Raw genomic sequence first — 27,615 nt, 5'->3', positions numbered from 1 at the left:
GCAATTTACTTCTATATTTTGGAACTCGCTATGTAACCAGTTGGCTATACAGAAAGCGTTATCCTAGGGATATCATCCCCAGTCCAATGGACAGACCGAAAGACTGAACGCTGGTTTAGAACAATACCTTCGCTGTTATTGTAATAGGGAACAAGACAACTGGGCTGCTCTGTTACCAATGGCAGAGTTCGCTTACAATAACACCTTTCATACGGCAATTAAGATGAGTCCTTTCAGGTGCACCTATGGTTATGACCCGCATCATCTAGGAACCTTATCTTTCAGCAGCCAGACCACAACTCCCGCCTTGGAGAAGATGCTGATGGATCTCAAGCGTACACATAAGGAAGCCCTACAAACCTTAGAGGAAAGCCGCAAGAGGTATAAGACCTATGCGGACGCCAAACGTAATCCGGTTCCACTTTGGAAAACAGGAGATTTGGTTTGGTTATCTACACGATATCTACCTCGCTGGACGCATAAAGGGAAATTCGCAGCACGATACATAGGGCCCTACCCAATCCTGGCCCAGATCAATCCTGTAGCCTTCAAGCTAGGATTACCTCACTCTCTGCGGAGGGTACATCCGGTCTTTCACTCCTCTTTACTCAAGACTTATCAAAGAGATCTGTACAAGAGACCTTTGAGAAGGACGGTGATCACTCCGTCCGAAGAACCTGAGGAATATGAGGTGGCCAGAATTGTAGATTCCCGCTACAGGAAAGGAACCCTTCAATATTTGGTCCATTGGAAGGGATTTCCCATGGCCGAAAGATCTTGGGAACCAAGATCCCATATGCACGCTCCCAGACTTGTACAGCGATTCCATAGGCTGTACCCAGGAAAACCTGGAGGAGGCAGGTATCGAAGGGGGCATACTGTCATGCACCAGCCCTGGAGAATTGCTAGTCGTTGGAGATACTACTAAGATGGCGGCCTGTTCCATTCTATCGGTCTAGTTTATTCCAACATGGCCGAAATCTTCTATAACTAGCGGCCCGTAGCAACGCTCTGCGCGTTGTATCGTTTCCGTTACGTGCCCAGCAAGTCGCTCTCAGCGTCTAGCTTTTTCAATAGTGCCTTGCGTTCAAAGTCTTTACTTTACCTACCTTTCCTTTCCCTACACAGGAGGTTATTTCAGGTTTTCAGGTAAGGTGATTAGGGTCTTATCTTCTGTCCTTTCTTGCACAACGCACTCTACCCCGCGTTTTCCATGTAAGTATTTTTCCTGACTTTTTCACTCAGCCGACGCCTCAGCGTTTGTATCTTCGCTGTTAGCGTTCTCGACTGACCATTTTTTCCTGTCCTTTTCCTTACCCCTTCCTTTCCTCCCTCCTTTCTTCCGTTCGTAACGCCTCTTCGGTGTTCCGACGGGCCGAGACCTCCCTCCTATCACAACTCAGCCGATACTACAGTTGAGCAAGGTGTGGACATTTACACTACGTGTCCGGAGCTCTGCGACTACCGGAATCAAGATCTCCATGTAATTACCGGACATCAGTATTCCACGGACACCTGAATACTGATCGGGTTTTTTGCCAGGAGGCTTTTTCCCCATTCTTTAGGGCGTGCTCCTCGGGTATTCCCTTGGTCTGTTATCAGCCAGATCACGGAGGCTACCGAGGGAGCGCGTCCTTACCTTCGACAAAAGAAAAAGGAGAAGAAACCCACCGAAGGAGAAAGGGAGAAGAAGAAGAAGGCTGTAGTAAGGACGGAAGAAGTACCGGAGAAGAAAGGTGAGGAGGAGTTGGGGAAGGCTGAGACGATACGTGACAACCACTCCTAATAGCACTAAACCCCTTCTCCTTACCTCATCCCCCCTGCACCTGCTTTCATTTTCCTCCAGCCACCCTTACCTATATCTCTAACACCCCCCTTTAGGCCTTTCCCTCTTCCTCAACCCTCAAGCACTTAAACCCTGCCCCCTACAAACCCTCACTTACAACCCGCTTCACACTACCACTCTTTAATGTTTTGTACATTGCTCTTATAGTACTAACTTGACATTTCTCTCTTTGTACTTGGCTGCATTCAGATGTTGTGCTTGAAGTTTAAAGCTGTGTTTTGAGCAAGACATATTCCATGGGCAAACGATGATGTTGCTGATGCTCTATCTCATTCACAATGGTCGGGATTACGCGGTCTGGCACTGGAAGCGGATGCACAGCAAACAGTGGTGCCCGCCAAGCTATGGCGGCTAGGGACGAAGAAATGCTAGAACTAGTGGACATCACTGGCCTCTTCCCAAGGGTGTCCTAGAGGCTGGCGTGGGATGAATTTAAGGAAAGTTGACAAAAGGAAAGACAGGGGGCATGATAGATATCTGGCCTTAGGTTTTTGGGGATATGAACCCATGGACGTCATTTAAGGGTAGCCAGGGGTATCAATTGCTACCCCTGACAATTGGCTTGCTACCCCTGACCAATCGGATGCTACCCCTATCCAATCCTCTAATAAAGAGCAAGGGGGTGTGGCCAAGTAAAACGCACGGCACGTTCACGCCGTTGGGCTGGCTCCGAGATCCCTCCATTTTGTTTGCTGGCAGGAGGAGCACAAGTCGTGTCTGTGAGCTGACTGAGTGCAGGCCTGCAGCCGACCCCGCCCTCGGCCCGCGGCGCTGATTGGAGAAAGGAGCTGCTCAGGTGAGTGATCGATGATATTAGGGAATATTAGCTACTGCCTACAACTACTTGAAGAATTTGCAGGCGGACCGGAAGTGGAGGCTGGCGCTGGGTGTAATTGTAATATCCATCTGGTCCGCTGCGGCGCCCAGACCGCCTGAAAATTGAATTTGAGACAGTGCTTGCTGTGCACTCTTCGTGTGTGCCTGTGGCGGGCTGGTGGCCGCTCTTGTTAAGCAGGGCGACCTGTCGGCTGGGGAGGGTCATGGGCCCATCTAGGGCCAACAGGCCAGTTGGCAGACAGCAACAGGCCTGCTCAGGCCCTCCTGCTATCCGACCGGGCCTGATGGCTGGTGGCCAGGCCCAAATATATGCACATCTCGTGCCGAGCAGGGCATAATGGGAGAAAGGAACTGTAGTACAATGTAACTCTTCTGCTCGGTTCTGCCTGCCGAAGCTTCCCCCTACATGTGGGACACGCAGCTCTGCAGATGCTCAGGGCTTCCGGGAGGGCTGGGTCAGGGCCTGCCTTCTCAGCCTTGCTTAGCAGGGCTTCCAGAACAGGCCCAACCCCTGCCCTTCCGCTTGTAACTCATAATTACCTGGCAGGGGAGAATCTGTCATCAGAAAGGCAGAAGGTTCTCAGGGTGAGGCTTATTCATTGCACATTGGATTTGCTGACCCCTCTGATGTCCCCAAATGCGGAATACTCGACTGCAGCCGTCCGCGCTTTCCCCTGATTTATTTGTGAAAGAAAGAAAAGTAAAGTGGGTGAGTAGGTTAGTTGCACACAGATCCCCTGGTCTTGTAACAGAATCTTTTTTGCTGCAGTCAAGAGGGCCAGCGCTGAGCATCTCAGGTCCACAGCATTCACTGGAGGGGCGAAGTGAACAGGTGCCTAACCCCAGACTTTTGCACCCCATGATATCAGGTGGCACTGTGCCTGTTCTCAATATGATTCTCAGTCACTGTGGGATAGCGGATCCCTGCCATCAACACATGGGGGGCAGGGGATCCACTTACAGATGGAGGATACCTGTTGTCGAGAGAGTAAAGTCGACAATAGCCGAAAGTGTGTGCTTTAAATTGGAAAGCCGGAGCAGGCACGCTGCATGGTCCTCTAATAGGTAGGTATGTACGCACTAGTGTTGTTGTTGGCTGGGCCTAATACCCAGTACAGTCAGTCAGCGAGAGCGCCTCTCTGAGATTTATGGTGACCTCGCTGGGTCTGGATGGAATGCTTTTAATTGAAAACTGGAGTGCAAGTACTCCCCTTTTCAGATTTCGGGTAAAGATGCAGAACTAGAATGGTAATGCATAGGCCCCCCATAAGTGGAATACCAGGTGTTCAATGTTGGTAATCAGGTATTGTAACACACTCAAATTCTGCAGACCTTGTATGGTTGGATGTGTACATGAAACAAAAAAGTATACTTGTTTGAAAGTGTGAGAGATTGACACTAATAATGTATAAAAACTTAAAATGCTTTGTTCCTAAGCACTTTGAATAGGTACAGGAGGATGATCAGGAAACAGAATTTGACAATGCACTAATAAATCCATTATAAACTTAGATGTATGTTCTGAAGGAGATGAATATCGGAGATGTCTGGCTGTTTTGTGCAGGAATAATGAGTCCATGAAACAACTGCAACACGTCTTACTGAGAGTTAATCCTGAAGGTAACTATTAGAATAAGAAGAAAATGAGGTCAATCTGGTAAGGAACTACATTTTAAGTTGTATGGTCAGAACACTGAAGGAAGAGCAGCTGTTTAAGAACATCTGTTCTGTGGTGAAATATTCTCCCTCTCTCCCCTTCTATCCTGGCTTTCCCTGATCCCTACACTCGCCTTTCCGCCCCTGTCGCCCCAGAATGTGATTTTGCTCTCGTAGTCATGTTGAAATAACAGGGCAGATCCACATAAAGAGAGGAATTATCATTTGGGTTCATACATCTCCATGATAATATGGGCCTTGACACACTGCTACATATGATGAACTATTCTTGTATGAAATGTGTGTCATATTACATTGATATTGTAAGCATATTTTTATTAGTGTGCTGAGGGATAATGCCTTAGGATGCCACTTCCGGCGATGTCATGTGGGGGTGGGTTCAATGACATCACTTCCTGTGATGTCACTCAGGGGTGGGGTCAAATGACATCCCTTCCTTGATGTCACTCGGGGAGGAGGCATGTGATGTCACCTACGCTACCCCTGGCATTTTGGTGAAATGAAGTCCCTGTATTAACCTACAGAGGGTGAAATGGATAGGAGGATGATGTAACAGGGGGCTAGAAAGAGGGGTGAAGATAAGGATATGCAGAGAACAATTTAAGTAGATTTGCTAAAGAGGCTGATGGCAGCAATGGAAGTGTTTTTGTCATTTAGGTTGGCAAACCTGTTTGTTTCGGATCATGTTTCGGACTTGTTTTATGGGACATTTACGGTTTCAGAGTTACCAGGGGGAAAAGTTGGAGTGCTATGAAGGTGAAGGATGTGAGCTGGTCATAGAATGGAATCCGATTATGGGGTTAGAGGAGTAAAACGGACAAAGAATTAGGCGGTGGCAGTGGAACTGTGCAGATCAAAAGCTACTGACATTTGGCAGTTTTAGCTCTGGAGGTTTTTGGCAAGATTAGGGCATTGTTTGGAAGGGGAGAGGAGGTGGAGTGAAAGGGGAGCAGGTGCTGGTGGTGTTGAGAAAGGGGCCGAGACGGGCGGGTATGGAGCCAACGAATTTTGGCACCACACTTTTCACATTGGCGCATCATTGGAAGGGGCTTGTTTGTGTAAGGGTGGAACGAGATGTGAAGTATTTATGTAGATGGAAGTCTTGCAGATTAAAGGGGTATTTCAGGAAGTTGATGAATCTGAAGTAATATGTAGAAAGGGACAGGGTCTCCTTTCACCAATTTAGTGCCGGTGGTTGTTAGGGAGAATTCTCAATATGTGCTAATTTCCCTTACCTTTTGAGACCCCAAGCTACTTTGCTGGATTTCAAGGATTTGATTTTTTTACCTGGGAAGAGTGTGAGCCTTTTTTTCCCACTCTTCCATGTATTTTGTGTGTGTTTTACTTTTGTGTTCTTTGGTTATGGAGTTTTAAAACAACTCCATAGGCATCATCTTTTTCTGTGTGTCACACAGCACCTTCAGTGCAGTGGCACAGGGGTGTCTTTCAGACTCCCCAAGGTTGAAATACCTTCCTTGGGACTGACTACCGACTCCCAGAGCATGTAAAGTTAAATTGGCTTTACTAGTCTTTTTAAATTTTCTGACCCAGCACACACTATCTTCCTATAGTGTGCTGGAGGGGTTGCTTAGCTTCCCCTGAGTCAAAACAGTCATATAACAGTAAAGTGTTACATTTTCCTACTTTAAATGGCTGGTGGCAGTGGTTTAGATCAACTACCGTGATTTTTCACGACCGCTAAAAATGGTAGCTAAAAATCAGGTCAGCCATGTTTTTCAATATGGCGCCCCAGATCTATCTGTAAAAACAGACTCCGGTCATCTTTTTTCACCATTTCTTTTAGGAAAAGTCCTTCTTATGTTTGTTTCTGCACGCCAAACCAGGTTTGGTCCCTGTGATGCTGGAAATGCATCAGCGGGACAGGGCCTCTGAATCCTTGTCCTTTACTGCTTTTTATTGTGTGTTCTGTCATGTTTTCTGCCTAGGAGTCCATGTGGGACTCCTGGCAGTGCAGCTCTCTCTTTTGGTTTGGTGAACAGACCCATGGGATACCCTTATGGCACCCATGGGTAGGATTACAACCCTGTGCCCCTAGTGTATGTTTTTGGGCACCTGTGGGTGGCCCACAGAGCAGGGTATGGGCTGGTGGCAGCTCCATGTTGAATTTGACAGGTGCTCTGGGTGTCCTCCATTTTGGGATACCCAGGCCCTGCCATTGGGATCAGTTGATTCCTGATAGGAAACAAGATGGCCCCTGTGGCCTCTTGCTTTCTATTGCCTGTTACCTTGTTTTCCCAAAGTCCTGGGAAGCCCTGACTCTGTCCCTTCCCCCTGACTGGCTGTTGGGTGGAGGTTCCATATATGGTGTTGTTCTGAAGGCCCAGCTAGACTGACTGGAGCCTTCCCAGTGACTGTATGTTGTGGGTACCTCCTGTGGGTGGGACCTGGGTGAATGGAGTGTGTGACCAATATACACTCCTTGTTGTGGTTGTCTGGTTTCTGGCATGAGAGACAAAGACTGAGACAGCCCTGCCCGAAACTGGCCTGAATGCAGTGTGTAGTGTTGAATGGCTGGGTACTTGTCCCAATCCACATTCCTTGTTGTGAGTGTCTGAAAGGGAGGAGTGTGGCCTGAATGCACTGTGTGCCTGATTGGCTGACTGGCTGCATGAATGCCCTTCTGTATGATTGGTTGCTGAGTGTGTGCCAGCAGTGTGGATGAGAGACAGAATAGTATATCTGGGGACCTCTCACCACTGGTAGTAGGTTCAGGAACGTTCAGAAGCATTCAGAAGCGTTCTGGAGTTGAGTCTCCACTCTAAGAGTAACTGGAACTGCTGATCCTCGACGTCCAGCTTGAAGAAGAAGACTTGCTGTTGCATTTGCTTCGACCGATCCGAAGGCTTCCGAAATCGTCGAAGACTGACCCGAGAGAGGACCTGGTAAGGCGCCCTCTTCCCGTGCTCCGAGGGACCATCGAGCACCGCTCCATCTTCGCCGAAGCGCCCTGGAAGACAGACCCTCGAAAGGCTGCCGACCCGAGACGGGACCGCAGAGGAGATCGAAGTGAAGCACCCGGACATCGACGCCGTCGAAGTCCATTGTCGTCGACCAGGGTTCGCAGGTTTGTGTAAACCGCTGGAGGCCCGTCGAAGTTGTGTTGCCCAGCCGTGGGAACCACTTGACGCCGTGCCGCCGACGACTGGAGCCGCCCGCTCCTTTGCCTAAGAACATTCGAATCGAAAGACTCCCTCGTCCGCACCGTCGACCGCTTTATCCTGCCGGAGAAAGTCGAGGACGACCAATGCGCCGAGGAGAAACCTGCCGGTGGGTTTCCCGCCACCCGAAGACCACAAAGACTCGAACGACTCGACGCCCTTGCTGGGCCTCTGTCTCCACAATCTTTGCGGTCCAGAACTATTGTCACCGAGGTGCCCCGCACGCCTCTGCCTTGCAGGACGCCGACGCTCCGACGCCGACGAGCACCGCTCGGACGAAGCTTCCGCCTCATCGACGCCGTTCTACCCTTTTTGTCGACGGACGTTCGACACCCCGTGTCTCCCGCTTGAAAGGGAAGGCATTCAAGAAGGGCCGTCGATTCCCCGTCGCCGAACGCCGAGTTCCTCGACGCTTCTCGACGCCTCTCGACGATCCGTGACTCCCGCTTGAAAGGGGGTCGCTCAAGAAGGATCTGTCGACGCCTCTTCGAAGAACTCGACTCCACCAGGTACATTGGGGGGGTAAAAACATTATAGGAGGGAATAAGACTTGCAGAACAATATATGGACTGGGCTTGTGCTATATCTTTATTTTACAGGTTGCCCAGGTGGGGGGATCTCCACACAGAACTGTGTCTAGTGGTAGGGGCCAGTATTCTGCCTATTGCTCAACCATCTTATTTTCTCTCCTCTCTCTATTGCTGGTTTCACTCTATTGATCTGTGTGACATTGTTACAGTATTGCTGATGCACTTTAATGAGATCTAATACAAAGGGTGGTACCACTTTAGAATTGTATATATTTGCCATTGTTGATTTCCCTAAGTACAAAGTGAGTTATTATGATAAGTGTACATAACCTTGAATATTGATTATATAAAGACTGTGTTCTAACCAATACAGTGTGTGGACATTCCTTTGTGGGGGCTTGGGGACTACACTGTACTTAAGAACCAGCCTGCATCACCTCCTGAGAAGCTAGGCCTTGATTGCTCGTCCATTGCTACCGTACTAGAGAATCTTGGCTGGGGTCCTCTGTGCCTCTCTTCTACCATATAGAGAGCAGAATTACAGACACCCCCCACCGGTCCTTTACAGTCCCTTTGTTCGTTAGCCTTTGGCAGGCTTCAGTGCTGAAGCCCTCCTCTGGCGCCTGAGTGTCTGGGAATTGACAGGATGTGAGGGAGGTGACCGAACTCCCTGTGCTTAGTCTCCTAGGAGACCTGAATGCACTCTGGCATGATTGGCCGGCTGGCTGTCCGGCAAGGACAGCCACCCTGCTGTGTGAGAGACAGCCAGGCTGGAATGAATGGGGGAAAACTGTTTAAAAGCAGGTCTCTGGGACTTGGAACGCAGAGTCCACCACTGGAACGAAAGAACAGAATACGAGCTGAAGAAAGAGGACTTCTGCAACTCGTGGATGACCGGTGAAGCCCTGGTGCAGGTCCGAATTGCCTGAAACTCCAATCGACAGAGAAGCCCTTCAAGGTTAACTTCTTCCCTTGAGTTTGGTGGGAACAACCAACTCGTAAGCCACCTCGACACCGTCCCCATCTGGTCGAATTTTCATCAGAGTGCTGTTGAAAACCGGATAGCCAGAGTGAAGGAAACCAGCTGGTGGACTTTAAGGCACTCACACCTTAAACCAACGTCTTGCTACAGCTTTTGGCCTCATCCCTGAGCAGTGCTCCCGACGTCCTCCTTCTTGTCCCCACGACTGAAGCTCAGGAACAGCGAGATCTGCTTGAACTGCCAGGAACAACTGCCTCAGCTACAGCTTTCTTCATTAACAAGGTACTGTGCAAACGCGGTCCGGAACTATTTTCGGCCATCGAGAAAGTGCGTGAAACTTTCCTCAACTTTGAAGGCTTGTCCTTCCCTAAACATTCGTCAAACTTTTCGCCCAGCCAAATTCTTCTAAACTCTGTGGCAAAGACTTAACCGTTATCCACCAGAACTGTGCTATCCTATACAAAGACTCTGAACCATTGACTTTGGCCCAAGCCTATGAGAAGAATTGCTGGTTGTATTTTACTGAAACCCTTTGCCCTGCCTATGAATGTATTTGGGCTGTCTATTCTTATAACCTTGTCTTTTTATCCCTTTAATAAGTATTTGAAGTGCCATTTTGCTCCCAATTCATAGGAGCTAAACTTGTTCAATTTCTTACCGTTTGGATTTTTGTGTTTTATTAGTGTGTGATATTGAGCTGCGTATGCTAGTGTAATGTTTTCTAAATGACTGAGTAAATAAATGTATATTATTTTACCAAGAAACCTTGAGTAAGTGTTTACTTGAATCACTGTATTAGTTGGTCCTTTGTGTAACTTGTTCTACTGCTCACTTAAACTCTTGAGATACGTCTGGCTGCTCAGCCATTGCTACCACTTTACTGTGTAGTACAGGCTTGTACCAAAGGTGAAATTGTGCTTACACTTGTAGTCCTAATTGCCTGTAGTGTTCCCAAAGGGTACTGCGGGTGATTCTGCCTAACAGTGGTACAGAAGAACATTTGGATCTATGGATCCTGAACTATAAAATAGGCCAGTTGGCAAGCAGAGAAACGTAGATTCGGAAAGCAGCTGAGTAGAGCCTATAACAAAGTGAAATTTGAATAATCCAGTATAGGGGTTATGAGGTGAGGACATTTGCTAGCCATGCTATTTGAATTAGGAAAATAGAGAACGGTGGTAGACTTGTTGATTGTATATTTGGGTAAGAATTATCTGGTGTGGTGGACCAGGCTGGAAATAATAAAAATGATGAAAAAGGAGCTGTATGTCCTAGAAAGGCTATGGACAGGTTTGAAGGTCGTGTGGACACAATTTCCACCAAGGAGAGTGTGGAGGGGTGCAAAACCTGCGGCTATCAATAAAGCCAGGAATGTTTGACAGGGAGATGCTGGGATTTTGAAGGGTCAAAAACATTGGAGTGATGGGACATGGGTTAAGTAGATGTGAAGAACCCGCAGTGGTAGAAGTGGGCAGGAGCGCTTGGGAGCCGTGCTCCTGTACTTTTTTGTAATAAGTTTGACTGTTACTATACTTTTATTTTAAAAAGAAACTGGTCCGGAATGGTTTCGTTTTTTAAAAAAAGCGTAGGAAGCAGTTGAATCTTGCACTTCAGTGCAGGAACGTTCCCTTAAACAGCAGGTGCATTTGTTTGGGGTTTGTATTGTGTGTGGGAGGGGGCGTGGTGATGGGGTTTGTGGGGAGCGGGGCAGGCCAGCAGGCAACATAGTTCCACTACTTCTTTTCATGCACTTCGACCACTGAGAACAAGTGTACTTTTTCGACAGGATGCGGTGCATTTGTCATTCTTGGGAACGGAAATATGCCTAATGAATTTGATGCGTGTGGGGGACAGCTTTATGAACAAGAAGGGTAGGAGGTTGGGGGCGGGGCAGCGTCACACCATCTGGGGAGGTTCCCTCTGAGTGCCAGAAATGACTATAGACAGCAGACAAAAAATAGAAGAGAATGTTAACAAAGTTGGAGTTGTAAAGGTTACGCTAAGCAAATAGAAGGTGTTGGAACAGTAAGAGTAAAGATCAACACTAGTTGGTCTTAGAGGGGCGGGATTGAGCACGAGAAAGAAGGGAAGAAACAGAAAGAAAGGAGAAAAAACAGAGAGAAGGCTGGGGGATAATTAATCGGACAAGAAAACAAGGAAAAGGTATAAGAAAGGGAAGATGTGAAAGAAAGGGGAGGGGAAGAGAAAAAAGAGAATAAGAAAATAAAAAGGTTGGAAAGGGACGTTTCTATGCTTTTTAAAAATATTGTAAGCACACCTGTCTTGAATAAAGAAGCCTTTCATCAAAAGATTGAAGTCAGAGAGTTAACAATGGAATCAATCTCACACAACGCTTGCAGCCTTTCAGCCTGCTTCAAAAGAAAAGATGCAACGATGTCTCCTTGTAGCTTTCACAGATCTCTGATGGTTATTGTAGACATAAGCCCAAAGGGCGGATGCCTTGCCCTGCCATTCCAAAGGTCAGGAGATTTGAGCAAACTTCTCCCTGACAGCCAACACAGGCTGGCATGGCGGTACATAGGCTTAGAAGGCCAAACCTGGGGCAAAGGGGCTTAATGGGACCAGCGACAATTTAAACAGAGGCAGCTCTGATATCTCAGCATGCCGACATTCTTTGGCATGCAGGAGGAGGTTAGGAGACTTGGGCCTCATCAGAAGTTGGGGGGAAAGTCAGAGGTTTCACCTCCAGCTCTTAGCTGGAGGTGAATGTGCCAACTTTCCGCCCATTTTCGACACAATTACTGCAGTGCAATAACAGCTGCAGTAATTGTGCCGAAAATGGCGCATTGAGTCCTATGCACTAAAAGAAAATGGGTCTTACAACACCACCACTGAAACTTGAGATCCGGCGCTAATACCGCCAGACCAAGTTGCGGTAACAGCAATTGGGTTGAGCGGTATTCTGGTGGATTTTCTGCCGGGATACCGCCTAACCCCTGAGAGAGCCCTAGGAGACAGATAGAGAGCTTGAGAGAGAGAAACGCAGACAATGAGAAGAAATATAGGGAAGGGAAGGAAAGAGAGGGAGTGGAAACTAATGAACAGTGGGTGGGTTTGAGGATCTGTCTCACAACCGCTGCCTTTCTGTGGAAAATGCACATTCTATTTGAACCTGCCACCACTTAAGCGCTCACAAGATCACCCAAATGTCTCAGCCATCCTTGTTCTTGACATCCGATACGAGATGGCAAAGGTCCCTGTAATTTAACCACTAGACCAGATTTTATTTATAAGGGATATACGGGGCTGTCAGCATTACGTGATAAATAAGTGGCCAAAGGGTTTGAGATGCAACTATGCTCTGTGACCCTACCATACAACCTCATTGTAGACATATTATAGTGCAAAACAGTGTTGGTTCCAGAGCCAGGGCAAGCGCAATGAGCAGTCAAAAATGTACATATATATATATATATATATATATATATATATATATATTACACAGCCCGTGGTAGCGGGCGTGTAGTTATGGTTAAGTTGCTAAACCCATAGGAAGACCTCTTTTTTGGCAGCTTATAACTTTGCTCCCCCTGGACGAACTGTCACCAAACTTTACATAAAAAGTATATGGGTGACTCTGAATTCTTTGGCCAAGTTTGGGGAGGTTTCTTTAAGGGGGGAAAAGTTATAGACTAAACATGCAGTAATAGCAATAGTTTTGATGCAATGTCTGAATAAATTAGTGATATCTGGCTCTGCTCCGTGGACCCATTTCCCTGTTCGCTCCACGGACAGAAGTGTCATTGGCTTGTAGTATGCCGTGATGTCGGCGAACATTGGACGCAGCCAGTGATTGGCTGGAGGGAAGCGTCCTGTGTGTCAAAATGTTTGGGAAACGCCGCCATGGAGTATGAGAGGATACTGTGGCGACGGAAGGGGCTGCAAAACATGGTTTGGATGGTCGGGTGGGTGAAAGAGGGGAGGAGAAGTTTGGCAGAGTGAAAAGCGGAAAATATGATATATTTGTTTAAGTCAAAGAAGACAGTGGTGCACAAGTGGTGTCGGACATCTTAAACCGACTACCTTTTGTGCTGAGTGTATGGACGATACAAAGATATTGATAATGTGTTGGTGTGGTGGGTAGGGGTGCCAGTGGTTATGTTGCGTTTGTGGGTTCCCTTTGCGTTGCAGCATTGGTTAGGGGTGCCAGTGATTGTGGAATGGTTGTCAGTTATGGTACGTGACCACATGTTCCCATGCATGCCTCCATTGCCTTGTAGTGGTTGTGGCCAAGGACTTTGCTTTTGGGTGCATGGGTGGAGGCCATAGGCCTCCGCATGCAGCCAAGAGCAAAGGCCTTGGCCACAACCACCGCAAGACAATGGAAACATGCATGTGATCAGTGTGACAGTGGTATGTGGATTGTATACATATGTGTTCAGAGTGGATTCGCTTGGCCTTTCCTCGTTTGAATAAGTTATTATAACCATACGGTGCTGTAGCGCACACTATTAACGTAGGTACTCACATATACTTCATTGTCGGTTAGCTGCACAGGCGACTACCTTGTGTGGTGAGTGCAGACAAACTCCATTGAGGATGGGGAGTGCATTTCAAATGATATCAGAATATTTCCATTCAGTGTACCACGGTGTGCTGTGCCTGTCAAGCCCCTCCTGCCTTGTGTGCATGGCTAGGGCCCTTGGACCTATCAGTCTGATCAGTGGTTGCAAGTAGGTTTGACATTGTTGCTTTGTGTGTGTGGTTTGTCAGCATTGTATACATTGCTCATTTCATGGGTGTCCTGATTGTTAGCACATCGTACAGTGTTTAGTCCATGGCTGTAGCTGATGGAGTGAAGCCTCCTGCAGTGTGTCAAGTGGGTGTAATGTTGTAATGTTGTGTACATAGAAGTGGATACGGTCCAACTGCAAATTTCATCAGCTCGCATAGTGTCTCTGCGCGGAGTACTGACTATTGTATTGCTCTATGAAGTATTGATTTTGTGCAATGGATAGAGTGCTGGGAGCAGGGCAACTGTTGTGAAGATTGTGTGGTTCGGTTGGCAGTAACACTGTAGTATGTGCATGATAGTTGGGTAGAGGTGCCGGAGGCTGTCTAAAGTTTGTAGATTGTGGTAACTGTTCAATGTTTCCATGCATAACTGTATGACGGTGCAGCAGTTGGGTAGGAGTGGCAGTGGTTGTGGTACGTTTGTGGATTGTGGTGCTTGGGCACAGCTTCGCATGGATGGCTGAATTATGTTGCAGTGGGTGTGGCAACAGCCTAGACTCTTCGGTGCATGTCCAAAGACCATAGGCCATGCACCCAAGAGCCCAGGCCTTTAGCACACTCACCACAGAAATGCACTTTTTACAGTGCATCTGCAAGAGGGTGGTGACATTTAAAGAATGGTTGTGTAGCACAGTTTAGACTTGGTAGAGCACCGGAGTGAGTTGCTATGTGTATATTGGTCGTTGAATGGGTGTGTTCCTTGTTGCAACATCCTATACTTTTCGGTGTATGGCTGGAGATGCTGCATTGAGAAGTCCTGCAGTGTGCCCAGTGGGTGCAGTATTAGAATACTGTCAATATAGAAGAGGGCAGGGTTGAAGTGGATGCTGTATGTGCTAGGGTACTGTCATTTGTGCAAATTGCTGGGAGTAGGCCCAATGTTGTGAAGATTTTGTGCTTTGGTTATCAGTGATATAATACTTTGTGAATGGACGTGGGTTGGGGTGTTGGAGGCTGTGGTATGTTTGAGGATTCTGCTAACTCTACCATGTTTCCATGTATCGGTTAGTTATTTTGCATGGGTTGGGTAGAAGTGTCGCTGGCTATGTTATGTTTGTTGATTGCGGTACCTGGCCACATGGTCGCATGCACGGCTCCATTACTTTGTGCTGGGTGTGTGCAAGGCCTACACTGTTGGGTGCATGGCCAATGTCGTGATGGGTGCTGCTGTGGATGATTTTGAATACTAAAATAGTTCCTTCTTTTGCTGAATTTTCTACTCGAGGTGCTTTGGAAGCGCAAGAGATGTGTATGTGTAGTGCTTAACGGTACCTATGCAGTGCTGTACAGAAATGATAATGTTGGATGTAGAGGTCTTGCATGTGATAGCTGTATGTGTGTGTGCACATATCACAGTACCCAATGAGGGTGTTCCGCAAAAAGAACAGTGGAAAGGGAAGAAGGACTGTCCCTAGGGAGCATTGGATATCATATGTGCTTAGGTATTCTGCTTGGTGCAGATTGCTGGGAATAGGGCCAATGTTGTGAACATTTTGTGCTTTGGATGACAGTGGCATAATACTTTGTGAATGGAAGAGGGTAGGGATGCCAGAGGCTGTGGTATGTTTGAGGATTATGCTAACTGTAACATGTTTCCATGCATAGGTTTGTTAGGATGCGTGGGTTGGGAAGAAGGGCCGCTGGCTATGTTATGTTTGTGGACTGTGATACCTGGCCATATGGTTGCATGCACAGCTCCATTATATTGTGTTGGTTGTGCGCACGGCCTAGACTGTTGGGTGCATGGGCAAAGTTGTGATGGGTGCTGCTGTGGATGAATTTGGATGCTGAAATAGTGCATTCTTTTGCACAAGTTTGTATTGGAGGTTCTTTGGAAGGACATGCGACGTGTGCTCGGAGTGCTTAACAGTACATATGGAGTGTTGTAGAGAAATGATACTGTTGGATGTGCAGGTCTTGGATGTGATTGGTGAATGCATGTGTGAATATATCACAGTACCCAATGAGGGTGTGGGGCAAAAAGAACAGTGGAAAGGGAAGAAGGACTGTCAGTGCTGTACTGGGGCTAGGCCCTTGCTGCAGCTGGGAAAGCGCCCGTGCCATATCCTGCCCTTTTGAGCATGGTGGCCAATGAAATGGAACTATGGGGATTATCCGATCAGTTGTTTAGGGTGTGGTTCACAGGAAGGGGTGTTATTCTTTTTTCCCAATAATGTGTGTAGTGAGGGTGGCAGACATGGAGACACGTTCAGTGCTGATCGTCAGTGATACCTTTGTGCAAGATCTGCACAGGTATGCCGTGCAAAGAGGAATTGGTGCTAATTTCGGGTTGGAAGGAGTGGAGGCTTTGTGGGCGAGTCTGTATGAGTGCAGTTTTGGCGGTATGCTTCACCTTTGCAGATATGGGGCCTCTGTCACGACTGTTCATTTTGTCGTTGTGCATTATGATGCTGTACATTTGGGTTACATGCCATGTGGACGTTTGCTCCGTCACCTGGTGAAGTTGAGGCGCGTAGTGATGCAGATTTTCCCCACTGCCAAGGTGGTTTTCTCGTGTTTACCACCAAGAGGAGTATGGGACCATGCCGGTGTAAATTGTCTGCAGCCAGAGCTCGGAGGGCATCTCATAAACAGAAGCATGAGTGAATTTATGTGCGCAGATGGGATTTTCTCCACCCAGTATGAGATCATGGCACTTGAGTGTAGGTGATGGGAGAGAAAACAGTATGCTTTGTAAGATCGTTATTTTTTTAAAATTATTATTACACATTACTTGGTTTTAATTAAACCTTAGATGGAAACGTGTACAAAACATAAAACATAAAAACACATACAAATCATCGTCATCCTCAAAGGCCCATTCTACAATCAAGATTTAAAAGAACGGAAGGAAAAAGGAAGAAGAAAAAGCAAAAGAAGAAGGAGAAAACAAGAGAAGAATAAGTCTAACGCTGGTTTCATCCCACCGCTAGGCATTTAGTATCCTCCATAGCGGAGAAGATTCTTCTAACCAGCTGTAATACGGCTAAGGACAGTGAGAGCCGTCCGCCCCATCTTATGGAGGCCCACCAATCCTCCTGCGATTTCGTTGGTGATTCCTCTATAAATCTCCCCAGGAGGTTATTTCTTATAGAGTTGAGGGGCTCACATACTAGTACAAAATGCTGCAAAGTCTCCTTGCTTCTATTACAAAATCGACAATTTAAGATTTTTACTTCATGGGCCTTTGTTCTCCTTGATATAACCTCCCGTGTTGGATAAAGGTTCAATCGAATCTCAAGAAGTTTTGCCGCTCCAATTTTGAGGGAAATTTAACAAGGTAGGACATCACATGTCCTCTTTTGTAATGTTCCTCAGGATCGTCAGAAAAAGATTTGTACAATTTCACTTTCTGCTCAGTCTGGATCCAATCCAAATCCAACAATTTATACTTCATCCTCGTTGGATTTTCAGTGATTGTCGTTTCCGTAAGAGCAATGTTCGTCAGTATAGAAGAGCATGCCTCGTACCAAGAATTTAAAATTGCTAGCTGCTGCCCTTCCATGGCCTCCTTGATGATCGAGAAACCACTCACTGCGAAGAGATTTCCTCATTAAAGATAAAGATTTCCATTACATATGGGAGTATGGAGAAGTCAGGCCCAATTCCCTTCGTACCCGTTAAATAGGTAGAGAATTTGGCAACACCATAACCCTCTTCCAAAAGAGACTTTCCAAACGGTTCCAATTTATGGGGTCCATAAATAAATTTGCTTCAGCAGCATAGGTTAGTATTGGCGCCACTTTCAATTTATAGAAATCCAAAATGGGTACAATGGAAAATTTGCAGTAGCGTCTTTTGATGAGTAAAGCGTGCGATGCCAGGTTTTTAGCTTTGCTTCTCAGATGTGCTATTCCTGGAGCGTCATTTAAGCTGTTATTTAGAGACGACCCCAGATACACCATAGAACCAACTACTGGTATCTGTTCTCCATTTAGTATCCAGGTCCATTTCTTCCGCTTTCTCGCCCTTCCACTAACTCCCAGAATTAGTATTTTGGATTTTTTTGCATTTATCTTTAGGGCGTTTTTGTCAATGTACTGAGACAGATCCGTTAATTGTCTCTGCAGCCCAATTTCCGTCTGATCAAGGAGCAGCAAATCATCTGCAAATAGTAAGCGTCCCACGGAGTGACCAGCTATTTTCGTTGGAAAAGATCTGGTTTTTATAAATGCTTCTGCCATGTCAGATATAAAAAGACAGAAGACCGCTGGTGGCAGGTGACAACCCTGTTTTAATCCGTTTTCTGAGGGTATTTCATCCGACAATAAGCCCTTTCTGTCCAGTCTGATTTTTAAAGTGGTGTCCCTGTGTAATGCTTCCATAGGTTCTCTCAGGGCTTGAGGACAACCCCATTTCTTCAATTTGTCCCACAGAATTCTGAGGTCTACTGAGTCGAAAGCCTGTTCCAGATCAATCGAGGCGATGTAAATTGCCCTTATCTTCTTTTGGTGGACCAGGCATCATATATTTATGATAAAAATATTTAAATTAGTACCTGTTCCCTTACGGAAACCAGACTGCCACTGGTCCTGATGATTGTATTTGGCACTCCATTTGTTGAGGTGTCTCAAAATGATTGCTGCGAACATCTTGCCCACCACGTCTAAAAGGGTGATAGGCCTATAATTACTGGTTTTTGACCTATCACCCTTCTTAAAGATGGGGACGATTATGGAACAGGTCCAGGATTGTGGTATTTTCTTCTCCCTTACCACAGTTGTAAATAATTTTAACATAAACGCAGCCCATCTGTCCGGATCTTCCTTTAGGATCTCGTTGGTCAGGCCATCAAGGCCTGCCGCCCTTGATGAGCTTAAATTTTGTATCAAGTCAACTATTTCTTGATGATCAAATTTAAAGTCCCATGAAGCTTCTGTATGTAATAGTGACTCAATTTGCTCCCCTCCTTTCGCTGCATATACAAATTTAAAGTGAGACTCCCATGCATGCGCAGAAACTGAATTTGTAGTTCTTGACCCATCTGGGGTATTTAATTCATTGATTAACTTCCACACACCTGCTGTGTTTTTGTTAATGGTGAGCTGCAGCATTTTTTCGCCTTCTTGCTGAATAATTAGTTGTTTGGAATGGTATATCCAGTTCTTAAAATTAATTTTAGCTTTTTTGAACAGAGTTAAAATTTGAACGGTTTTATGTTTTTTCACTTGTCGCCCCAGTCTATTTATCTTTCGCTTTCTTTCGGCGATCTGCTTATTGTAGGTGTACTTGGGTAGGTTTGCCGGCCTCTTGAAAGCTACTGGCTTTTCTCTAAATGCCTGTAAAAGGCCTGGGTATTGAAGTATGTCCCCTGTAGTGCAATATGGATCTGAATTTAAGGCCAGCAAGGACATTGTTACAAACGGCAGATTTCTTTTATTTATCCTTAAACGATTTCCTCCCGATGAAAACTCAAAATTCTGGTCTTCTTGATGGTACACTTTCAGAAGATTTTCAGCTGCCCAGTCAGTACATACAAGCTCAAGAAGGTTGTGATCACTTGAGTCTGTGGGTATCACTTGCAATGAAATCAATGTTGCTAATAGATCTTCTGTGGCAAAGAAATAATCGATGGTACTTGTTTGTGTCCCCCCCTTCCATGTTGCTGCCGCTGGTTTATCACCCTGCAGATTACCGTTAACCATATAGATGTTTCTTTCAATTAGCTCTGCCTCCAAATCCAGACCTCTTCTTATATTTGTAGTTGCATCTATAGTTAACGTTTCTATTTTGACACCTTTTTTATCAAAATGCTCCATATTAAGATCTCTGCAGAGAAGTAGCGCCGAATTTGGCCAAATTGACCTTATCTCGTCAATTTCCCTTAGCAATGTGTTTTTAGTACTATGCTTAGAACGTTATGGAGGTTCCGTAGCAGACACCAGGCTCATAGGCACTTTTAACAGACTTCTAAACATACTGCACAAAAAGTATTCATACCTGTAGCTTGTGGTGATGGGTGCCCATGTGGAGGAATGTGGATGCAGAAATCGTGGATAGTTTTACAGAACTTTATACTGGAGGTGCTTTGGAAGCACACGAGACTTCAAGTCTGAATGTGTAAAGGTACATATGAAGTGTTGTACACAACTGAAAGTGTTAGATGCGGATATCATGGATGTGATAGGTGGGTGTGTGTGACTATTGAACAGTATCCAAAGAGGTAGAGCTGGACAAAAAGTTGTAGAAAGGAAAGAAGGACGGCTCCTGCTTCATTGCGGCATGGCCCTCGCGGTACTTGGGGAAGCGCACATGTCACGTCCTACCCTTCTCTGCTTCCTGGGATTTGCGCTTTGGGAATTATGCAATCAGATTGAGAGTGTGTGCTTCACAAGAAGGGGCAGCAACATTTCTTTTTGTTACTCTGCGTAGTGAGCCTGGGAGAAATGGAGACACGTACAGTGTTGCTAGTCGGTGATGCCTTTGTGGTAGATCTGCACAAGTATGCCGTGGAAAGAGGCTTTCATGGCAATTTCGATGTCGAGGGAGTGGAAGCTTTGTGGTGCGGTGTCGATGTGTCCAGTTTCGGCGTTGTACCTGCACGTTGTAGACACTTCACCACTTTTTCTACTGTTCATGTTGTGGTCGTGCACCATGGAGGCTTGCATTTGGGTTTCGTGTCTTGATCACATGTGTTCCGTCAACTGAAGAAGTTAATGAAAGCAGTGAAGCGCAGTTTTCCCAATGCGAAAGTGCTTTTCTCATGCATACCCCCAAGAAATGTATGGGAGTCTTCCAATGTATGCTGTCCCGAGCCAGATGTCAGAAGGTGTCTCATCAACAGAAGCATGTGTGACTTCATGAGCGCTGATAGGATGTTCTCCTGTGACAATGACATAATTGGTTCTATAAATGAGGACCTTTTCCTTTCAAATGGCATTTCTTTGTCCCATACTGGCAATGCTATTTTGTTTCACAATCTACAAGCTGCATTGAAGACGTTATTGGAAGAATGTGAGGACAAGAAAACAGAAACCACTATAGAAACAGAAAAAAGTGTTTTTTTTCGAGCACCTAAAAAAAAAGGCTCTTTTCAGAGCTACCACTACCAAATAAATCCACCATTACAAAATACATCCCCTACTGGTCGGATCTGGCGGGACGCGTAGTGTCGCAAGATTTAGGGCGGAACCCGGAAGAGCCGGGTAAAGAGCGCGAGAGCGCCATTAAGACAGCGCAGAGGACACGGAGCAGGATGTGCTCCCAGCACTCCTCATAAGGGATACATAAATAGACTTTTGGGACATTATCCACCAAACCACAGTGTCCTGTTAATGGCTTGCATCCTATCGACTGAAGATGCACCACTTTGCATAGTTGTACTGTTGATGTTATTGGAATAATAAAGATTTAAAGTTACAAATCCAGAAGGCATGTCAGATTTTATTTCCAATACCTACCCTGGTTGACATTTATTTCCCCCTCCCGTACAGAGCACGGAAAGACCGCAGAGACCACGGTAGTTGCAGGTTTTTCATGATAGCAGCCATGTAAATGGGACTGTGGAGGCTAAGGGATTGCTTGATAAGGTTTCTGGGTGTGCTGTGTACGCACAGACTGGTTAAAGGTATATTTGTGGAGACAAATGCAGGGGCATACAGTTATGGGTGTGTCTTTCTGGAGTCAGACAGTATGGATTTTAGAGGAGTCCTAGATACATTGGTTGAAAGTGAATGCAAAACACTTTGCATAGGCCGCTCATTTTGGATTGTACAATGTAGATGTTCACTGGTATATGGAGTATGTGCAATAAAGTAGCTGACTGTGGTTCGTCTTTGTGACACTTTGGTGACGAACGAATGTCTAGCCATTACTATATTTAATTGTGGAGGGAAACATTTAGGACATGTTACCGACATTTCTCTGCAGTTTGTGATGAAGGAGGCACTTGGCCAGGTCATGCGTATGTTTGGAAACTGCTGTATAATTTTTTGAAGCTGTACGCAAACATGGATTTGTGATGTCTTCTTTCATGTCATGGGTGTAAGTCTTAGCAGTGCACAGTGGTGGCACAAGTTATGGTTGCCTAGCTTCCCATAGCAGGCGAATTTCTGGTGTTTTGATGTTTTACGTGTAATCATAATACGGATAGCTTGGCATTGCTACCTAGTAACTGCAATGTCCCTGTAAGGAACTCTTTAAAAAAAGTTTGATAGGTTTTTCTTAGGGCAAGTCAACAGTAACGTCCCTATAAGATCGTTTGTTCACTGAATTTGATAGGCTTTTCGTAGCACAACTTAACCATAACATCCCTTTAACAACATTTTTTCCCTGAATATATATATATATATATTTGACAGAAAGGGGGTGAGGGGCGCACTCTGGTTCCCAGCTAGGTGTACCTTTCCACAGTCCAGTAGATCTTCTCCTCCTAGCGCTTTCTTGCCTCTTGCAATCAACAGGGAGGCAGTCTGTTCAGGTGTTAATGGTTGACACCAATGATGGCCTCAGGGAATTCTGGTTGCTGTAGTTAATTCAAGTAGCCAGGAACCAACTCACTCTCCAATTACACAGTGTAAATCCCCAATTGGGGGGAGAGGGGAAAACCAACAGTGTGGCTCTCCTTAGTAGGGGCATGTGTCACCCCGGTGCCGCCACCTCTGCAGCCCGGGACTCCCAAAAACATTTGACATATATATTTCTGTCATATATATATATATATATATATATATATATATATATATATATATATACATATCACACGGCCCGCGGTAGCAGCGTGTAGTTATAGTTAATTTGCTCAACCCATAGAAAGACCACTTTTTGGCAGGCTTATAACTTCGCTCACCCTGGACGAATTCTTAAAAAATGTTGCAAAAAAAGTATATGGCCCACTCTGAATTATTGGGAAGTTTGGGGAGGTTTTGTGGAGGAGGGGTAAAATAATAGCAGGGGTCCCTACATGGCGCCCATCTTGGCCCTTCCAAGATGGCCGCTGCGGTTTTCTTTGTTGTGTAGGCAGGCTGTGCTGAACGACCTCTCCCTGTGCAGCACTACCATTGGTTGCTGAGTGTTTACTTCCATCCAATCAGGGACCGGCAGGCTTTAGCCGGCCCTCTAAGCAAAGGCCCACTTCTAAGGCCACTGTCTGCTTCCTATCTGCTTCTGGAATGCTAATTGGGGTCCTCCCTGCACCTTACCACAATGATGCTGCCACCTCACTGCTCTAAGAAATCCAGACTGCCTTGACTTTGCCTCCTCTAGAACTATGGGTTAGTTCCCTCCTTATGGACTCACTCCTACCACCTTTGACTATCAGTGTTCTTTCTGCTTGTTACTCCCATGTTGTTATCCTGATGCGCAGTGCTTCCTAAAACCCTTTGCTAACATCTGATTCCAAGATTGAAAAGACAAATCTTGCTGTTTTTGCTTTGTGCTAAAAAGTCAAATCTTGCTGTTTTTGCTTTGTGCTAAAAAGTCAAATCTTGCTGCCCATTGCGAAATTCTCTGTATTTTGCTTGTATACTGATGCTTCTCTGTAACTTGCCAGCCAGTGACCTCACCACTCTCTTTTGTCCCACACCTAGCTGCCTCAGCCCCCCCCAGTTTATCCATCCTCTCCTCACTTCCACTCACGTGGCACTTTCTGTTTTTCCTATCTTTTCCAACTACTTCTCCATTGACTATCCTTCCCTTCTCACTAAGTCTGGTAGGAAGAAGTTCAAAAAGGATATCTTGGCCTCCAACTCTGGTCTTCCTATCGCCGACACCTACTCCAGTGCTTCCTCCAGACAGACCCTCACTGACATCCTCTTTGTCATTCCTTCGCCAGATCTATGGACTCCTCATATGATATCTGTGCTCGGCCCTATCTCCTCCTCTCCCATTAATGGTGGCACTCGCTGGGAAGTTCTCATGGCTTCCTTCAACTCCTCTAAAGTCATAATTAATGTCTACCTAAATGGCACTGTCATGGTCCAAGGCCCTCAGGCCAATCTCCTCCTCTTTGAAAGGCGCTTCCCTCGCCTCATCAATTTCCTCATCATCTGCTATCCCCTCCTCTCCCCCCTTGGCTACCTTGACCTCTCTTTCCTCCTCTTCCTCTGCCCCTCCTAGGGCTCTTTCTCCTCTGCAGGGTGTACCTCTGATCTGTACCCCTCCCAGGAAGGTCTTTGAGGCTAGCAACCTTCTTCATATTGCCACTCTCAACTCTCGCTCTGCTGTCAAAAACTCCTCTGACATCTGCCACCTCCTTGAAGAACTAGACCTTGATGTCCTTGGTCTTACTGAGACATGGTTCACGGCCAGCTTTGTCACAAGCTTTGAAACTCTGCTCCCTGATGGCTACAAGATCCTCTCCGCACCCAGTTCCTCCCGGTCCGGTGGGGAGGTAGCCCTGATCTTTCCTGAGTGGATTCCTGCCTCTATCATTCCTACTCAGACCTACTCCTCTTTTGAATGCATTGTCTGTAGGCTTTCTCTCTCACCTACCCATTCTCTTACTGTGGCTACCATCTACCAGCCTCCTGGTCAAATCACCTCATTTCTCTCTGAGTGGGCGGACCTCTCCTCCTCCCTCCTGGCCTCTACCACTCAGCTTCTCCTCCTCAGTGACCTCAATATACATTTAGACTCTCCTTGTTCCTCCTCTGTACTCTTCCGTGACTTCTGTGACTCCCTCTCCCTGTCCATCCACCCCTCTGGCCCGACTCACTCTGCTGCACACACTTGATGTCTTGACCTCCTCTGACCTCCCCCTCTCCATCCCTCTGACCACTCCCCTCTCCTGGAGCGATCACTCCCTCCTCTCCTCTCATCTCTCCCTCTCTTCCCCCCAAGCCAAGCCTACACCAACACTGCCACCTACCTTCTCGGACATCCGACCCATGAAGCGTGTGTCAGTTGAGGCTTTTGATGCAACTTTCTACCCCCCGCCCTCCACCTTTGGCTGTCTCACATCCTGACACAGCCCTGTCTCTGCTCTACTCTTCAATGTCTGATACTCTTGATGCTCTTGGCCCGCCCTGTCATGAGGATCCTTTTGAAGTCCAAAGCCAAGTGAAATTCCTGGTATGACTCTGACCTAGCTACACTTAAACGTAAGTGTAGGGCAGCTCAGAGGAAATGGAGGGCTTCCTGTTCATCCTCTGACAAACTGGCCTGTCGCCTGCTACAAAGGCAATACCGACTCTCTGTCCTCACCAAGAAGAGAGTCCACATTCAAGCTCGTGTCTCTGCGGCATCTAACAACTCGGCCAAACTCTTTAAAATCTGCAAGGAGCTGACCAAGCCTGCTGCAGTCTCTACCCCCTGTTGCCTCCCACTCTCTTTGCAATGCCCTTGCCTCTCACTTCATTTAAAAAAACTAGGACATCCTGTGCACCCTCTTCACCCAGACCCCTTTGGTCAGTGTATTGATTGACAATGGAGTGTTAAGGGTTAGAATGTTTATGTGTGACTGGGGTTCTATGTGGTCAGTTGGGAGATGTAAGCCTACCTGGGAGGATGCAGGTGTATGTTGCCCTGAACCCAGATGTACCTGACATTATATGACCATCATAATGTACTGGAACTAAATAAAGAAGTTACTGGAACTTCACCTGAGGTCATGGTCATCTGTGGGGAACAAGGAGTTCTACACTGACCCTCCTTTAGCCACCCCCCACCGCCCTTCACGTCCTTTCCTCTTTTCTCCCCTGACAAGGTCGCTAGACAAGTCCGATCTATGAAAGACTCGTCAAAACAGGTACATCCCTGTTCCTCTAAAACCATCAAGGAACACATTGACACCCTCGCTCAGGCCCTTGCTGATTTTTGCAACCACTCCTATGCCTCAGGATCCTTTCCCTCCCCTCTGAAGCACTCCTGTGTGCGTCCTCTTCTCAAGAAACCCACAGCTGATCCTTCTTGTCCAGCTAACTATCGTCCAATTTCCGTTACTCCCTTTCTGGGCAAACTCCTGGAAAAGTTGGCAATCTCTCAGCTTAACCTTCATTCCAATTCTGTTGGCTGTCTCCATGACCACCAGTCTGGCTTCAGAGCTGCCAGAAGCATGGAAGCTGCTCTCCTGAACATCCGTGAAGATCTGCTCTCCAACCTTGACTCTAACATTTCCTCTGTCCTCATCCTCCTCGATCTCTCTTCTGCCTTTGACACGGTAAACCATACCATCCTGCTCAACCATCTCCGTGAAAACCTGGGTATCACTGATCAGGCTCTGGCCTGGTTGACCTCTTTCCCTTCAGATCGACCCTCCCACGTCCAACTTGGGTCCTTCCTATCATCTATCTTCCTCTCTAGTTGTGGTGTTCCCCAGGGGTCTAACCTCTCGCCCTGGCTTTTCAACCAATACCTGGCAACTCTTGCCCACTACATTGCCATGTTCTGCTCAAATTTCTAGTGCTACGCTGATGACACTCAACTCATTTTCAGGCTGCCCTCTGCCACCTCCTCTCCCTCTCTCATCTCTGATTGCCTAACTGCCATTCAAGATTGGTGTGCTACCAATGATCTTTGTCTGAATGCCAGCAAAACTGACATCCTCCTCATTGGCACACCTTCACCACCCTTTCCCCTCACCCTCTGGCCGGCTTCCCTTGGCCCTCCTCCTACCCCACCTGCGAGGCTAAGAACCTTGGGGACATCTTTGACTCCACCCTTTCCTTCTCCGCCCACATCTCTGAGGTCTCTAAAAAGTCAAATGTCCTACTGCACCTCCTCAGAGGTACTCTGCCTTTCCTCTCCTTCCCCCAGAAGCTCATGGTATCCCAAGCTGTGGTTCTCTCTAGGTTGGACTATTGTAACAGCCTCTTTCCAAATCTACCTGCCTCTACTCTCCGCCCTCTGCAACTAAACAGAACAGGACTGCGAGACTTGTCCTTGGCCTCAAGCCCTGGGATTGTATCTCTCCAGCTCTGAAATCTCTCCACTGGCTCCCAGTGGATGTAAGGATTAAATTCAAAACCGTCTGCATTGTCCACAAGGCTTTCTGGGGCCTGGGTCTAAAATACCTTCAGCTATCCCTCCGCAAATACCTCTTCTCTCGAGCTCTTTGCTCCTCTACCTCTAACTCCCTCAGGGTCAGACGTTTTTCAAAGAAACCAGCCGGGGTAGATCTCTGTCTTCGGCTGGGGCCTCCCTCTGGAACAGCCTCCCTGCCACTCTAAAACCTGAGGATAACCATCTCCGGTTCCGAAAGCACCTCAAGACCTTCCTTTTTCTTCTGTCTTCGCCCCCCCCTCCTGATGATCTGTTCTCTCTTGGCACCGTGAACCTGGCCAACCTCTGTCCTCCGGGCCCTGGTGCCTGCTCACCCTGTCCCCCTCCCGCACTGCGTCCGGGCCACCCCTTGCACTGGGGTCTGTATCTGTACCCATACAGCCCCCCCTTTTTCTTCCTGCACTTATCAGACCTACCGGTCTGCTGCCTGAAACCTAGCACTTGCAAATTGCTGGCTGCACTACCACTGTTTGTTGCTTTTATTATTTATTTATTGTTATTTATCTGTTTGTCCTCTGCTTCGCACTTTCCACTTCTACCCCCTTCATGCACTTTTCCCCTCCCCCTCTCCCATGCTCTTGCGCGTTCTCAATGTCACTGGGCCAAGTAAGATTGCTGTTTTGTTCTCCCCTGTTCCCCCCCTTGCCTTGTCGCGCTCTGAAACAGTTGTGTATGAGCGCGATAGAAATAAAATATCAATTCAATTCAATTTGTTTTTCCATAGACTGAATGGAGAAAAACTTTGCGCAGGCCTACAGGCCAAATGGCTGGATGGATTTTCAACAAATTTACGGCAGGAGCGGTGCCTTGGTCCCAAATGCGTGCTTTTGTAAAATTGGTGAAAATCCATCCAGTACTTTTTTAAAAAAC

The 27,615-nt window shown here is 46.8% G+C and overlaps 1 pseudogene; it reads left to right on the top strand.

Moving 5' to 3' along the window:
- Positions 1-3,215: 3,215 nt before the first annotated feature.
- On the top strand, positions 3,216-3,342 carry LOC138462748 (U1 spliceosomal RNA; annotated as a pseudogene).
- The last annotated feature ends 24,273 nt before the right edge of the window (positions 3,343-27,615 follow it).

This window comes from Ambystoma mexicanum, chromosome 1p (assembly GCF_040938575.1).
Source record: "Ambystoma mexicanum isolate Mex_15411 chromosome 1p, UKY_AmexF1_1, whole genome shotgun sequence".
Classification (NCBI taxonomy): Eukaryota; Metazoa; Chordata; class Amphibia; order Caudata; family Ambystomatidae; genus Ambystoma; species Ambystoma mexicanum.
The sequence above is the reverse complement of the archived record's forward strand: the minus strand, read 5'-3'. Positions and strand labels throughout refer to the sequence as shown.